Here is a 17,487-nt window from a genome sequence, read left to right on the forward strand (position 1 = left end):
TGTGGGTCATAGATCTTCCAAGACCTGAAGATATTTCTGCTACTATCATGTACTTTTCAAAGATTACCTGCTGTATATTACTCTGATTTATCCTGTTGCTTTCTCCTTTGGATCTTGGCTAAAGTTAAATAGTTTCTTTCTATGTTATTATTAAATTCTATGTATTTGCAGCTTTGCTGCATCTTGTCCACCTTATTGCTGAACTATCTTGCTTGTTGGGAGTCTGCCTGTATTTTCTTCATCAGGCTCTTGACATTTGCCAAAGTCACAAAATTACATAGTTACAGCTACTTTACAAGCACAGAAGCTGGACTACCACAAGTGCAGCGTATCATGAAAAAGGAAGGGGCTCAGTCCTAGAAGACATTTGATGTGCATTAAGGAAGTTGTAGAACATGTGATAAAGATGTTGGGTACATTAGGAGAGAAATGGCTTCTCGGTGGGTACTCATTGCAGTATGGAGAGAGCAGTGCATACCATAAGACTGGAGAATAACAGTCTAGTGTCAGTGTATAAGAACAAAAGGGATATTCACAACTGTGGGCAGTACAGAGGTATCAGACTGCTGTTACACAGCATGAAAGTGTTGTAGTGAATAACTCATGGATGAATAAGCAGAGCAGTGAAAAGTAAAATGGGAGGTGAGCAGTATGGTGTCCTCCACCGCAGCACTACTATCGCTTTCATTTATTTTACTAACTCCATCTCACTAGCCAGAGACAATAATAAACGTCTGTCCTGTCTCTTTTTAGATCTCTCCAAAGCCTTTGACACTGTCTCCCACTCCATCCTCCTTTCCAAGCTTTCTCAACTAAGCCTCTTCCCTGCAACTATTTCCTGGTTTACCAGCTACCTCACTAACAGACAGCAGTCAGTCAAATGGCTCTCTGCTCTATCTCCCCTTATTCCCATAAAAATGGGCATCCCACAATGCTCAATTCTAGGCCCCCTTTTTTTAACATTTTTACTAACCAGCTCCACATATCCTGTCCTCAGTCATCCCTCACAGAGTATGAGGATGACGCCACTATCATCACCATGGCTAATAACCCCTCTGACTTGTTCACCCTAATTCAAACCTCTTTTAAGCTCACTGCAACCTGGCTTACTAACAATCAACTCATACTTAATCTTAAAAAGACAAAACTCCTCCTATTCCTGCCCAATTCTCTCTACCATCTTAAATCCTCATTCACCATCTGTTCCCTTAACAACACCATAATCTCAACTGAATCCCACACAATCTCCTTGGTGTTATCATAGATGACCAATTTAAATTCGACCTCCATGTACACAACTGTATAAAGAAAATCCACTAAAAGCTTGGTCTACTTTATAGAAACCAAAGGTTCCTCACCCCTAACTCAAGAATTTCACTTGCTCAGGCTTATCTTCTTCCTAACCTCTTGTACTGTTCTCAAATCCTTACTAACTTACAGTCTTCCCTATTATCCAAACTTGAAACCACATATAACAAAGTAGCCAGATTTGCAGCTAACAGGCTGCCAAAATCACACCACTGACTTGCTCTCCAAACTCTCAATTGGTTAGAATTTCCTAACCAACTCACATTTCCTCAACTTCTCATCATCCACACTATCCTAAACAAGCCTTCCTCCTGCCCTAGCATATCCTCTGTAGTCTTCCTCTATAACCCATCACGCTCCCTCAGAAACTTGGAACAATGTCTTTTATAGATTCATAAACCTAAAAAAAATCACTGGAACAAAACCTATACTGCTATCTTCCTGCTCTTTCATGAAATAAGCTTCCCATGCTCTCGGAAATATCACCCATGCACATGAATTCAAGACAACTCTCAGAAATGATCTACACAGCACCTGGAGATGTCACATCAACCATCCCTCCTAAAATTCCTCCCCTCCCTCTTTCCGCCTTTATTCTTCTCCCTCCCTCACATTCCTCACTACAGCTTTATTTCCCACAATTATGCTATCTATTCTAACTTCATGTGTATTACAACAATAATCTACTACTGCCCTGTATACCCCTCCACAATCCTGCCCCCCCCCCAATAATCTGATACTAATTTTCCTTTCTCCCTTCTACCTTTCTCTCTTATTTTCATACTGCAACTTGTCAAACTAACTTCTATGACTCTCATACTAGACCACCAATAACAACTTTTCTGCATCTTTGCTACTTTGCTCTGACCAAATCCTCCTCAGTACCCACTTCTAATTTGTTATCCCTCATTCTTTGACATCTCTTATTGCACTACAACTGATCATCTCTTTAACCTTTTATGTATATGTTTTTTATAGAATTTACTTTATTTTACTTTACTTCTGTTAATTTTTCACTTGTGTAATCTGTTTTATGATTTTTTTACTCTGTACTGTGAATTTCTTACTTGTACAATTTGTCCTATTTTAAACTTGTATGATTGATACTGTGAAGCTGTGAATTTTTTATTCTGTACTGTGAATTTTTTACTTGCATAATTTGCCTTCTAAATTTTATACTTGTATAACTTGTACTGTGGAACTTTTCTTCCTGGGCCTACTTTGAAAAAGGGTGCAAACTCAGATGGAATAACCTGGTCAACAAATATCAAATATATCAATCAATCAATCAATCAATCAATCAATCAATCAATCAATCAAGATGCAGTACAGCAGACACATTGTTTGCAGTAAGGCAGATAGTGGAGAAAAGAAAAGCTTCCAATGAGAAATTCTTACAAGTGGAGAAGGTGTGTGACAATATCCTAAGAAGGCTGATTTGGGTAGTCTTAAAATTGTTTGAAGTTCTGAAAACATTGGTAGAACTAATACAGGCTATGTGCAGGGACCCAAAGACACAAGTATGAACAGTGTTTAGACTCACAGAGGGGTTCCCATGAGACTGAGTGTACATCAGGGTTCTGCTCTGTGCCCACTGCTATTATGCTGGGAAGGAAATATATCAAAAAACAGGTCAGAGGGGATGGGGGAGTGGCTCAATGAAGTTACTGAATGCAGATGACGTAGCACTACAGCACTACAGGCAGGCTCTGAGCAGGAACTCCGGCAAATGATAGGGGACTTGCATGTAAAACTGCAGGTACATGGGATGAAAGTGAGCACAGACAAGACAGTTGCCATGGCAGAAAATGGGGCAAAGTACAGAAGCTGAAAAATTAATATATAATGGAAAATAGTGGAATGAGTTAACACCTTCAAGTACCTGGGGCTGATATTGTTAAGGAGAAGGGAAATCTGAATGAGGTCAAATCTAGATCAGAGGTGTACAGCAAACTGTAACAAAGTGTAGGGGGTAATATGAGACAGAAGAATGCTAACAAGGATCAAAAGTAAATTGTAATAAACGGGTGCAAGCAGTGACTCTGCATGGTGCAGAAACTTGGCAGTGAAGGCAGAGCAGCTGAGTAAGATTGAGATGATGGAGATGAAGCCATGAGATGAGTAGCAGGATTGAGAATGTGCGATAGATGAAGAAATGAAGAATGACAGCTGAATCCAAAGTAGCCCCAACTGCAGAGAACGTTAAGCAGTTTACAGTAGTTCAGGCATATGCAGGAACGTAGATAATGATCAGGTAAAGCAGACCTGCAAAAGACAGGAAGAAGGTAAAAGGAGATAAAGACCTCCAACTAAGACATAGATGTCATGAAAGTAGAACTGAAACAGTCCAAGAATCTATCTGCCCGATCCCTGAAAGGCTTGAATGCCAGAAGGACACCTCCCCTGCTGAAACCTAACTGGAAACTTTCCTGCACTGTCCCTCGACTCTGAAAAGATCTGCCAAGGTTAATATTATCTTATCCTGATTGTATGTACTATATTGATCAGTGATCATGTCTACAGCACTGCCAGTAATCCCTCAAAGCCCCACAATCAACCCTAAAATACTAAACTGGGTTACTCCTATATCTAAGGATTACCTAGTGAGCATATCTAAGTTTCTAGGTATATTACTAGCATAAATTAATTCAGACACACAGAACGAATCTCCTTTTTACTGTAGGCTCTGTAGCCCAGCTGTCTGCCTTAGATTTTAACACTCAGAAACTGAGCTTAATCATACTAACTAAGGAAAAACAGTTGAGCTCCCTGCATAAAACATATAAAACTAGAAATTACATAGCATAAAACTGAAGCAGGGGTTTAAACTCTTGAGCTCTGTACAAAAATAACAGACAATTGGCAGAAGAAAGCTTAATGTGAGAAAAGGCTGCAAAACATGATTGCTAACAGTATACTACATAAAAATTGTATACTGAAGGCAAAAACAAGGATAAGAAAGTATTTAAAACAAACAAATAAAAAAGCCTCATTATACTTAATGTGTTGATAGTTTCCCACTGCAAGCTGGTTTCTTTGCATTAGTCCAGCTACACTCACCCTAGCTCTGCTCGGACTTGCTCCGTGCCCCACCCTGCCCCCAAATTCCTCCTGCCCCTAGATGTGCTAAATTTATAGCCACAACTGCCACGCCCTTAATTATAGAACCAATTAGCAATTGTTAGACCCACCTTAACCACAACACCCTCCCTATTTCTCTACTCTACCCTCATCTACTACCCTCCCACACCCATTCTTAAACAATTGTAAGTTGCAAAACCTCTTCAATGCCTCTACAAGCCTCAACCCCACCTTTCAATTCAAAGCCCTCCTACTACCTTTTACCCATTCTGATAATTACGTATTTTATCACAGCTTATGAACATCTCTCCCTTCCAGGCTCCCACTACCCCAGATCACAGACCAATACTCATGCTTTCACATAACTTTAATCAGCCACTACTCCCCCTCCCTTCCAACTACCATATTACAATAACTCAACAGCTCGTTCGAATCAGTTATGTTAACCCTAGAACTAAACACTACTACAAACTATTATTCAAACTTCAAAAACTAATAAACTATTCTCAAATTAACCTCACAATGGATGGGGACATCCACCCCAACCCAGGACCAACCCCATCAGAAGCATCCAACCCAATATATAATATCCCCTCTAGCCTGCAAAACTTAAACATCTCCTCTACCTCTTTCCTCGTCTGCCACCTAAACATCAAAAGCCTAAATAACAAAATCCACTACCGGCATGCCCTCTTGGCAGTACACTCCCCAGATATACTATGTCTTACAGAAACCTGGCTTAAGCCATCCACCACTGACAATGAAGTTACTCCTCCAGGTTACAATATAATATGACTGGACCACACCTCAAAGAAGGAAGGCGGGGTAGCTGTCTTATATAAATCTTCAATTAATGTAACTTTTTCCAACTATCCACAAGTTCCTCAAGCTGATAAAGCTGAAATACTCTTTACAAAACTACCAATTAACCAGCATAAATCTATAAACTTCGGCTGCATTTATAGCCCACCTGGCAACAACACCAATATCCTTGAAGACATTCTACAGTGGCTGTCCATAAACTCCCCACAGGAAACTATTGTTTTAGGTGACTTTAATATAGACTTGAACACCTGCTCCTCAGACTTCCCTACTACCCACATAACTCTATATGGTTTCTCCCAACTCATAACCTCCACCTCCAGAACTAGTAAGCCCAATAACAAAGAAAGCATACTAGATTGGATTCTCATTAATAACCCTCCCCAAATGTATAAGGCAGGCACCCAACCTGAGGAAATAAGTGATCACCTCCTTACATATATACTCAGACAAAAAATTATATCCCTCAAATACCTAACTTCAGAACTATCAGGAACAATAAGAGCTTCAATCAAACCAAATTCCAATTAGAACTTCAAACATGTAACTGGAATAGACTAAAACTACTCCCACTAGACGAGGCAGTATCACACTTTAACTCCACATTTCTTACAATGCATCCACCTGGACCATCAGAACAAAGAAAAAAGTAGCACCGTGGCTGTCCAAAGAAACTAGACAAAAAATCATGAATAGAAATAAAGCCTGGTCATCTTGGAAAACCAATAAAAACCCTAAGGATCAACTAGTATATAAACAGATAAGAAATGATACTAAGAAATCTATAATGTTAGACAAAAAAGACTATTACTGTAACCTGCAACATAAACATCAAAATCGACCACAAAAATGTTGGTCCAGCTTAAACAATCTTCTCCATCCAGGTAATACTACTACCCCTACCCCTGCGTCTATCCTCCAAAAACCTCCAGAAAATATTGCCAACACCTTCGATACCTTCTTTACAGAAACTATACAATCCGTTGCCAATCAACTAGGCCCCAACAACCTAGACCCTATTAACCCCATATCCAATGCCCACCCATCCTTTAACTTTCAACCTGCACCAACAGCATTTATCCGATCCTTAATCAAGAAACTGAAACCCACCACCCTTTCAGCAGACTTAGTCCCAGCTGAATATCTTCAAAAGGCTGCAAATGCAATAGCGTATCCCATCTCAATATTAATTAACAGAACCATCTCTGAAGCATATATCCCCTCCATCTGGAAAATTTCCTATATAATTCCTCTCCATAAAGGGGGTAACTCCACTGATCTATCAAATTACCAGCCCATCGCCATTCTGTCCCCTCTGGCTAAATTATGGAAAAATGTATCCACAAGCAACTCCTTCATTACCCCAATTTGCACAGTCTCCTGGCTCCCTCCCAAAATGGATTTAGACCCCACCATAGTACCACCACAGCCCTTCTATCCTTCTCTCAGACAATAAATCAAATCCATAATAATAATACGCCCTCCTCTGTTGTCTTTCTTGACCTATCTAAGGCATTTAATATGGTAAACCACCAGCTACTCATTCAAACACTAAAACCTCTTGCCATAGACAGCCTAGCAATACACTGGTTTCAGTCCTACCTAAGTGGCAGACAACAAGCTGTGCTATGGAAGGACAGCCTTTCTTCCCTACTACCAGTCACCCTTGGAGTTCCTCAATGGTCTATACTAGGACCTCTCCTATTTTCCATCTTCATTAATGATCTTCATACAGTCACCCCAAAGTAACCTGCATTCAATATGCAGATGACTCTACCCTAATCTGTTCTGCCGCCTCCCCATTAGACCTGCAGACCTTAACCCAAAATACTTTCAATGTAGTAGAAAACTGGCTCACTGACAGGCGTCTTCTATTGAATCCAAAGAAAACAAAACTGGTACTCTTCACCCCCACCCAGAAAGCTACACTCCCATCATTTACCATAACATCTAATAATGGCACGATAATTTCCCTAGAAAGTAATACAAAACTATTAGGTGTAATTGTTGACAATAACCTTGAGTTTGACGCTCACATCGACAAAACCATTAAAACAGTCAACAAGAAGCTAGGATCTCTATATAGAATTAATGCATTTCTAACCCCAACTGCTAGGACAGTTATTGCCCGAACACATTTACTTTCAACCCTTCTTTATGCCTTCCCAAACTATACAAACCTGAGTAAATCTGACCTCAATAAACTCAATAGCTGCTACAACACCATAGCCAGATTTGCCACAGGCTCAGCATATAGAACCCACCACTGTATTAACCTATGATCTCTAGGCTGGCTAGAGTTTCCCTCTCAAATCCAGTATAATCAATTAATAATAGCCCACAAAGTCCTCCATCAGCCTGAAAGCACATCCATACTCAAAAATATAATTACCCCTTACAGTAACCTAAAAGCTCTCCGGTCTTCTGACAAAATACTGGCACAAACTGTTAAATCTAAAAACTCAGCAGGTGACTCATTGTTTTGCAACTCTGTTGGAACAATCTGGAATCAGCTCCCTGCCGAACTTACAGCAAACCAGACTATTAACCAATTTAAAACATCTCTCAAAAAATTCCTAAAAAGTCACTGGCTGTGCCCCTGTACCAACCCTGACTAACCAGCTTACCACTCTCTTCACTACCTGGCTATCTGTAAAATAGTCAATGTTTCAGACTTAGTCTCATTCTCATATGTATTGTACTACTGAATGACATGCTACCTTTTTCAGCCTTGTACCACTAAAAATGTCTAAGTTTGAACAAGAAAACTACTATGTTAGGTTTATGAATGTATGTATTCCAAGAATGCATATAATCCTATAATACTGTACTGGTATCTATATGTGACTGTATAAAACTGCTACTGTTTAACTCTTATGCAACTATCCACATGTGGAGCTTTTCTCCCCGGGCCTCAGCTGAAAATGGACCTGTGTCCAGTCGGACTATCCCGGTTAACAAATGTAAAATAAATAAATAAATACATATTATATGCTTGAAAGGTTCTTATGGGTCAAAGTGGATCCAGTAGGTCAGATTTAGTGTAAGTATCATTAGACTGATTATTAGGAGTTGGTTCCCTTCATTTCAGGAATGTGTGATATTACCTGTGGCTGAGATCTAGAGGTGTAGCTAGGGTGGGGTGAAAGGGGCAGGTGCCCTGGACACAGGGTGTTAGGGGGCACAATTTACGCATGCCAATCGGGCGATACTGCATTCATTTCTGTACCAACTTCAGGATATGAATGCTTATACTGTTTTTGTGGTGAGGACTGAAGCACTTCAGTGTATTTTGTGTGTGGTATAAGCTGAAGCAAGCTGCGTTTATTTTCCTGATGTATGAGGGGACATATTTTAAGATGGGGTGGGGAGCTAGATTTGGACCTGAACAGCTAGTTTCAGCTTTGCTGAGATCAGTGTCCCATGGGAAGGGTTTTGACCTGTCCAATGCTCACTCTAAACACAACATTTATTGCAGAATCATTTTGTAACCCAGTAAATCCCTTGTTTAGGGAATAGCCTGCCATTACTCATCCACCATAGCAAATCCTAATTGGCCTTTAAAACTTGAAAGTTTGATGGGAGTTTCTGACATATTTCATAAAACATAACTATGGTGTCCATACCAGTATTGTTGTAGAGTGAAAGTGTCATTGAGGTACTTGGTCCCCTCATTTGGAAGAAATAATCTATAAATGGATACAAAGTGGCACTGGCTGTTAAGTATGGGTGGGGTAAATGTAAAGTTCAAAATGTAATAAGACAGGGGAGTTATGACAGAAGGTGCATGGCAGATCGTGCACTACTCTGCTTTACTTTGCAGGCTGCATAGGCTCCCGGTTTACTATATTTTCTCTCAGTCACATTGTTCTGCATGCTTCTACTTGGGGACACTCCCTGTTCTTGGGCTTTGGGCATCTGATGTGGTCAACTTGCACTAATGATACACTGTCAGATTGCAGTCAAACAATATTCATTTGCTATAGCAATCCATGAGCTAAAAATTGCTACTCTTGTGGAAAGAAGTAATCATAAAACCATGAAATAGCTAGACAAATCCTTCTGCTTCCTGTTGTATTAACCACATTTCCTAAGTGTGGTTACACCCACAGAAGCTTAAAGCATTATTTTTTGTTAAAACAGTATACTTTCAGTAGTTTTGTGTATAAAAGAATGGCATTAAAAGTCGGTTATATTCTGCATTCCTTATGCAAAGCACAGCAGTTACTTTTTGCCATATAGGATGTTATCAAGGCACTCTGTACAATTAGTACTGTAAAGATTCTGCACTTTCCTAGCATCAGATTACTGAAAGAATACTTAGTTTAGCCATTCTCCAGTGTGTGTTTTAAAACGTAGCCAAGAATAAATCTGTTTTAACTTTTCCCTTTTGAGTGCCAAAGACATCACTGTCATTGGCACATTTTTAAAACCTAATAGGAAACCATCTGGGAAACACTCATGCACATACCATATAATACTTTTATTTTCTCTTGATCTTATTTTTGTCTCTGAGGCCCACCCTGCTGGAATTGAGCTGATACAACAAACCACATTCTTAAGACAACAATAACATGCATCTTGCTAAACAATCCAAACGCAAACAGGTTTTAACCATTTTGTGAAATGCTTCAGATGTTGCAGAAAATATTTAGCAACCGATGATAATGGCACTGAGTAATTGCTTAAGACTGGTTTATAAACAGATGCAACTTACCAGTGACTTTAACAGAAGCTGTTACAAAGCTGGAGCAATCGGTGTATGCCACAAAAGGTGAAAAGTGCAGTTTGGTTGTGTCAGAAAATTAACTGTCAGAAAAGATTGCAGAACTTCAACACACTGTATAGGAGGTAGAAAAAAAAGGAATACAATTGAGGCCCTTATAATGTTTCACCTGTGAATGAAAGATAATTTAAGTCATAAAAATGATGGTTACAAATCATGCCACTAGGCTAATATGAAGACTTTTCAGAGTAAGATTCAGTTTGAGCTTTCAGTGAGAATTGCTAACAGAACAAATCACAACATGGACAACAGTGTATATAAATTCTATCTCAGAAAGAATAGGGAGAATACAAGAGCAATATCAGAAATCTAAAATGATTCTTAGTGGGCTGGTATTCAGACAAATGGCTTCTTACACTGTATAGTTAAGCACATCTGTAAATAAAAGTTCACATAAGTTGCTGCTTCTCTTGTGTTTTGCATATACTGTACTTATTTGCACTCATGCCAGTCAAAAAGAATTTCTTCACTTCATTAGAACCAAAAAATACCCATCAAACTGTGCCAGATACTCTTAGTTTCTTTTATGATAGGAAGATAAACAATTTACATAAAGTTAACATTTCCTTTAAAGCATCATGATATTAACAAAGGCTGGTACTCACTCTATACACCATTTTGTATCAGAATATAATGTCTTAATTTAAATACAGTACTATTTTGTAAACAGCAACTTCATTGTAACTGAATCTATGTCATTTGATTTAAATCATCAATTTTTAAACACAAGTGACTGAAACAAAACTAATGTAACACACATTTTGTCTAAACCCAGCATACCTCAACAAACATGAAAAATATAAAAAAACACAAAACAGAAAACATCTGTTTTTTGCAGGAGCCAAGCCCTCTGTTCTCCCTAACATTTATTAACTCCAGTCATACTACCGTGGGGAAAATGAGAAAAAAAACACTGAACGTGCACCCCATCTCACACAATCTGACAGAATGAGGTAAAGCAAACTTCAGTATTACATGTAAACTTATAAGAAAACTAACATCAATGATGACAAAGTAATAAGCTTTCCTTACTATCAGAGTTATAGATGGCAGTAAACAGTGTGTAGCCTGGCATTATCTAAAGTTATATTGCATCACTTTTCTAGACGATTTATGTTGCTGTATTAATTGAAGGTAACCCCTGCAGCTATACCTTTGCCTACATGCAGAAATAAACACACACACACACACACACACACACACACACACACACACACACACACACACACACACATGCACACACGCACACACACGCACACACACGCACACACACACACACACACGTACAGATGCATATGCACAACCAAATGAAAAGTAAACATGCACCCAGAGTCATACATATTTGCATTCACACACTCTCCTGTGCATGTACACATGTGCACAGAAAGAAACATTCACACATGGACACACAGACATACACAGTCAAACACTCACATACACACATGTAGACACTCAGACAAATATCACAAAGCAATTACCTGTGTACCAAGCATCAGTATTTCTAGTAAGCAGTTTTTCTGCAACCTCAGTGTTGTATAGAACAAAAGTCATGGCTTAGCTTTCTATAAACCATCTCAAAATCTGTTCACAATGCCTGTATGTCCATGTTTAAAATTGTTCTCAGGTGGTAAGAAACAGCCTGCATAGATGAATATATTAAGTACTTTGTTGGTTTATTTTGTTACCTTTGTGACAAAAAATAGACTTGCAGCTCACCTTGATGAGGCCAAGAGGCAATATTTCAGATGCCTAGATGTTGATAAAAGGATAAGAGAATTCCATATTTTATTATGATATGCAGTAGAAAATATGATTTCCAATTGAAAAAATTTATTTACTTGATTCACCACTACAGGCATTTCCAGGAGCTCTACGCACATATACAGTGCAAAACAGGAATTATGGGGACAAGTCCGGCCAGAAGCCCTAGCCACATATACAGTGCATAACAGGAATTGTGGGGACAAGTCCGGCCAGGAGCCCTAGCCACATATAAAGTGCATAACAGGAATTGTGGGGACAACTCCGGCCAGAAGCCCTAGCCACATATACAGTGCATAACAGGAATTGTGGGGGCCACTTTTTCCTGAATTAAGGGGCCTGTTGAAGAAGCCAATATATCTGAATGTAGAATAGTCAACATACATGATTGACAGATCTCCATGCTTTGCCAGAGATGGCCTGCATCTGTCACCTCTGGGCTTTCGGATACTGGCCAAGGATCTTGTCACCCCTATACTGCCATTTTTAGGCAGTGTTCCAAAGACCAAATTACCATCATAACAGCTACAAACAAATGCAATCTGAGGATCATGCTGCTCAATGCTAGAATCTCAAAATGCACTCGCTTGAAGCACTCTTTAAAATGGAGAACATCAACATTTGTGCTGTAACAGAGACCTGGTTCCAGGCAGCAGACAGCACCCCTACACTACCAGGCTATAACTCTTTCCACATCTTTCGGCCCTAGAACTTGTACCAAAGCTCCAAAGGCAGTGGTGTTTCCATATTCATAAAGGATGCACACACCTCTATACTGGTAGCCCAACATAATGCATCAGAGATACTTCAGGTGCAGCTAACATTAGGTAAGACAACGATTCAGGTCATAGCCTGCTATAGGTCCCCAACCATGTCCCAGGACTCACACTCCACATTCCTAAGCACCCTGGAGAATATTAGGGTCCAACCTAACACTCTCATAATAGGTGACTTCAAGTACCCCTCTATTAACTGGGAAAACTACTCATGTACCAATGCACTTGCCCAACATTTCCTGGAGTTCATTAATTCCAATGCCCTGGACAAGCTCGTTCTTACCCCCACTAGAGGTAGCAACATCCTTGACCTGGTCATTACTAACATGGGTGACCATTGCTTTACACCAATAATCAGCTCCTCCCTAGTTAGATCCGACCACAAACTAATCATCTTGGAAATCCACCCTCCCCCCCCCACAAAGGTAACCACCATGAAAAACTTCTCCAAAGTTAACTTTGGGCTCCTAAAAACAGAGGTGGCTAACTTCACGGCACCCATGCAAATGGAGAATAGTTGCATGACTGCCAAATCATACACCAATGCACTGTATAAACACGTACACAAATCCATTGATCTCGCCATACCCAATAGAACCAAGAAGCTCTCTTCCAAAAAAAGGAAGCCAATATGGTGGTCTCCTGCCATAAAAAAACTCTACAACAGAAGGAGGAAACCGATGTGGAATAAGATGAAGTCCCAAGACTGGAAAAACTCCCTTATCAGCCTCAAGAAAAAGTTGAGATCCCTCATCAAATCCTCTAAAGCTAGCTTTGAAAACAGAATTGCAGCAGAAAGTAAAGACAACCACAAGGCCTTATGTAAAGAATCTCCACAGCAATACCCAGATTTACTCTGAGCTACTGCACAATGGTACTTCCATACCGAGCCAGCAGATATTGCCAATATACTGCCCGGCAGATTCAGTGCCATGTTTACCCCCCCCAAAGGATCAATCACAATACCAGTAGATTACCAGGCACCCAGTATTACTGCTGCACAGGTTAAAACAGCACTGTCCAAGGCCAAGAATACAGCTTCTATGGGACCTGAAAATATCACTGGCTGTGCTCTGCATGAACTACAGAGTGAACTGGCACCTCACTTGTGTGCCTTGTTTAATCACAGCCTCACCTCAGGCTTTGTCCCTACCGAATGGTGCACTGCTACAGTCATCTCTCTCCACAAAGGAGGAGTGACTACAGACCCTGGTAACTATCGCTCCATTAGCCTGACGAGTCTGATATGCATAGCTATGGAACACATCATCATGGACCTAATAAACAAGGATATACAGAATCTCCAAACTCTGGATCCCACACAGTTTGGTTTTGTGAAGGGTAGATCATGCCTACTCAACTTGGTCGACTTCTTTGAGTCAGTCACCAGATCTGTGGATGAAGGCAAGATGGTGTATACAGCCTATCTTGATCTGGCCAAGCCCTTTGATACCATTCCCCACTCAGGAATCATAGAAAAACTCACTAAGCTAGGTATCAACTCATATAATGGTAGAAATGATGTCGCCAACAAAGATTCTCTGACTGTTAGTCGGGAACTGACAACTCTCCTAGATAGTATAGCTTGTACTGGTGTTAGGACACATTTTTCACAAATCACCTATAGAAAGGATAGTCAGGTCACTGTGAATGAAAAGATATTTTGGATAAACACCTACATGGAAAAAATGTCCTGTTTTACAAAATGGAAATGTGTAGAGCATCCAAGCTTTCTTTTGGTCCCACGTGCTCAGACAGGATGTTATGCATTTGTCTAGATCAGGGAAGAGAATTTTTGCAGCAGATATTTTGCAATATTTGACAAACACTAGCCAGGATTTTTGCCAGGTCAAAAATGTAACGGTTCACAGATAGCAACATTTGATGCATCTATGATGGTTGTTAATGCTAGGAGCATTAATAATATATTTTTTTTTATTAGAAAATTTGCTACTTTCCCACAAGATTCATGTTGTTATCGTTTGTGAAACATGGTTAAAGAACAATGACTGGAAACCAGTTCTGACAGGGTATAAATGTTTTACTGCAACAGACATTCTAACAAAAAAATCAGGTGGAGGTGTTATGATAGGGATTAAAGATAGCTATGAGACCTGTGATTATTACATGTTCAGTGATAACACCAATACTATAGACTGTGTAACTGTGACAATAAAGACAACCCTGGAACATGTAACAATTGTTGGAGTATATAGACCACTAAAGTCAAGTGCAGATGAGCTAGAGGAATTCATACATTTCTTACATGAAACACAGGAAGGAAGAATAATATTAGCTGGGGACTTAAATTTACCAGAAATAGACTGGAACAATATTGATTTGACAATGTTAGTAAAGAAATTATTCACAGAGTATATTCATTAACAACAAATGCTTCAGATTGTAAAAAAAACTACTAGGGGACGGAACATACTACACATTGTGTTCCCAAAGAAATAACTGTAACTTCAAGTCAAGTTTTACCACCATTGATGTGAGTAATAATGGGGTTATTAAGGTTAATTTGTTGCTAGATAATTCTGCCAAACTGAAATCTAAGCCAATGCACAGAAGGTTAATGACAGATTATAGGGAAGCAAAACAGTTACTATATAAAACTAACTGGAGTGAGGTGTTCAATGGAAAAACTGCAGATAGAATGTGGAAAGTTTTGAAAGAGAAATTGTTTGAGTGCAAAAAGTCAAAAAAATGTTTAACATCAGGATCTAGGCACGCAACATGAGGGGGTATATTTCCATAAGAACAAGATACCTGATTAGAAATGGAAGAGAGGTCGAACTACAACTTTGGAAACTGAAATAAATAAACTGGACAAAGAGATTAAGCATAGTGTTAGACAAGATTTAGAAAAGTTTGAAGAGAATTTATATAAAGATATTGAGCATAATAAGAAACCTTTTTATAGATACATAAGATATGGAAGGAGTAAAGATAGACAAACTGATAAACTGTGTGCAGATTCTAAAATTTATTCTCAGACACAACAGATTTTAGATATATTTACAAAATCTTATGCAAAACAGTTTGGCTCCACAAAAGGGGTGGTAAGTTGTCCTAGTGACATCCAGTTAACTCCAGATACTGGAATCAAATTAGATTATATTGAAAAAGAACTGTGCAAACTGGATCCAAACAAAACACAGGTAGGAGACAGAATAAGTAACAATGACCTGAGAACACTTCAGCAAGAACTTACATTACCATTATATCTATTATTCAGTAGGTCATATAAATATGGGTAGATTCCTCAAGATCGGAGACATGCACTTATTAAACCTGTGTTTAAGGGAAAGTGGAGTAGGACAAACCAAGAATCATACAGACCCTTAAGTCTACTTTCATGTTGTGGAAAAATGATGGAGAAGATAATACTGGGTAAGTTATTGTCAGAACTGGATAAGCTGCGACTTCAAACCATATATCAGCATGCATATGTTGAAAACAGATCTATTACCACCTGTAACATGATGTTCTATAACAATATAATAACGGCTATGAATGAAAAATTGTGCTGTGATGTGATTTATATAGATTTTACTTCAGCACTTGACAGGATCATACACAACACACTAATCAATAAATTAGTACAACTAGGTATTGATGTACTGTTGATAAGATGGATAGCTGCATGGCTTACAAATAGGACATGGCAAGTATCACACACCAACTGGACAGGTGAAATCCTTGGTTACAGTCAAGGTGTCCCACAGAGCTCTGTCCTAGGCCCTTACTTGTTTAGATTGTATCTTTCAGACCTTACTTTTTCATCTGAGGTGTTCTACAGTCTATATGCTGATTACCTGAAACTGGGTAAACTGATTACAAGTGTTACAGATAAGGCGTGTCTGCAAAATAATTTGACTAAATTGACTATTAGGGCACAGGAGAATAATATGTTGATAAATACATCAAAACCTAAGCATGTGAGATTTGGGAGACATAAACTGAAAGGTGAATATTTAATACAGCACACAGTGACTGAAACTGTAGACTCATTTAAGGACCTGGGTATATGGGTAGATTCAGCTATGAGTTTTTCTAATCATATCAACCAATTGGCTAATGACAGTTATAGAACTATAGGTTGTATAAAAAGATTTATAAAGTCTCGGAAATCAAACCTAATGAAGTCATTGTTTGTTAGTTAGATTAGACCCAAACTTGAGTATGGAATAACTACATGGAAACCTTATAGGAAAACAAGCATGAATAAACTGGAAAGAGTACAGTGGAAATAGACCAAGTGGATCCATGGATGTGAAAATCTAAGTTATTATGAAAGGCTAAAATATCTGAACTTGTACAGTGTCTCCTACAGATATTTAAGAGGAGATCTTATTCAGGTACATAGGGTATTTAGGGACAACTCCCTCTGAGAATGTTTGGGGTTATCAAAAAGTACTAGAGAATCATCAGATTAACCTATGTAGAAGATTCTATAGGAATGAGAAGTGTACTAATTGGTTCTCTGACAGAGTAGCTGATGCTTGGAACAGACTACCAAATTACATTAAAGCAAGCACTAGTTTAGATATTTTTAAGAACAGCCTGGACATTTATTATGGGAACAAGTGTGTTGGTATATTGACAAGCTAGAGGGGCATTAATGCCCGTGCTTGAAACACTTGTATGCATGTATATCACTAGTTTGGTTGCAAACTGGTTTACAGATAGAACCCACAATGTGAAGGTAGCTGACTCCAAGTCAGACTGCCAACTAGTCACGAGTAGAGTCCCACAGGGTTCAGTCCTGGGTCCTCTCCTGTTTGGTATCTATTTCTCTGAAGTCCAGGCCAACACGAAGAGACTCTGGCTGTCAAAGATCACAGATGTTTGCAAGTTGGGAGCTATTATTAACTCAGCAAGTGATGTTGACATCCTACAGAATGACCTCACTGAGACCAATGACTGGTGTCGGAACCATGGCCTTAA

At 39.1% G+C, this 17,487-nt stretch overlaps 1 long non-coding RNA gene across 1 annotated transcript in view; it reads right to left on the minus strand.

The window, feature by feature from the left end:
- Positions 1 to 17,487, minus strand: part of LOC122804185 — a 170,350-nt gene that overhangs the window by 56,336 nt on the left and 96,527 nt on the right. Inside the window, exon 2 of the long non-coding RNA XR_006365198.1 lies at positions 9,929 to 10,051. This is a non-coding gene — a long non-coding RNA (uncharacterized LOC122804185). The remainder of the gene's footprint in view (positions 1 to 9,928; positions 10,052 to 17,487) is intronic.

Source organism: Protopterus annectens, chromosome 6.part0 (assembly GCF_019279795.1).
Source record: "Protopterus annectens isolate FY-2018-M chromosome 6.part0, PAN1.0, whole genome shotgun sequence".
In the NCBI taxonomy this organism is placed as follows: Eukaryota; Metazoa; Chordata; order Ceratodontiformes; family Protopteridae; genus Protopterus; species Protopterus annectens.